Genomic DNA, 771 nt, shown 5'->3' with positions numbered 1-771 from the left:
TTTATTCTTCCTTAATTTATTTTTATCATAGTTATGAAGTACAATATATTTCATTTAAGTCACTTATTGAAATTATAATTTATTTGAGGTTCCGCAAATTTTATAAAAACTTCGACAAAGTGCCGGCTAAAAATGGAGAAAACAGTTCTTCGGAACCTGTGAAAAACACTTCCAATAACCATCAACATGGTCTCAATATTTTTCAACAATATTTTCATTTCTCATAAATTCATTTCACATAATATTCATATACAAGTCATAAATAAATTCTCAATGTTCCATTCATAAACACAATTTCCACTATTTACATTAATATCAAAATACATTACATAAGTCTTATTGTACATGAGAAAATAAAAGTTTGATTACATAACACCAAAATGAAACCTAATGTCCTACCAATGCACTGAAGACGGTGAGGTGACACGGATACTATGCAGAGCTGCAGATGGTCTCACCCAGTCTGTGGTCTGCTGGGCTCTCGGTCGGTCTCTCCAGAACCTACGCGTGGCAAAAGGCAATGAGCTAAGCAATAATTCTTAGTGGTGCCAATAATAAAATAAAAAGAAATAATAGAAAATAAATATGCAGTGCATGTTCTGATGTCTTATGCAAACAATTTTTCTATCATTATTAGTAATCTTATTTATTTTGTATTTGTTATATTCATAATTTCATTAAATTTATCCACTTCTATTTTTTAATTGCCCAAGTAACCTATACTGGATGACTGGACTGGATAAACGGGTAAACCGGCATTGGATATCAAGT

This window comes from Hevea brasiliensis, unplaced genomic scaffold (assembly GCF_030052815.1).
Source record: "Hevea brasiliensis isolate MT/VB/25A 57/8 unplaced genomic scaffold, ASM3005281v1 Scaf138, whole genome shotgun sequence".
NCBI classification, from domain to species: Eukaryota; Viridiplantae; Streptophyta; class Magnoliopsida; order Malpighiales; family Euphorbiaceae; genus Hevea; species Hevea brasiliensis.
This window is presented reverse-complemented; position numbering follows the sequence as displayed.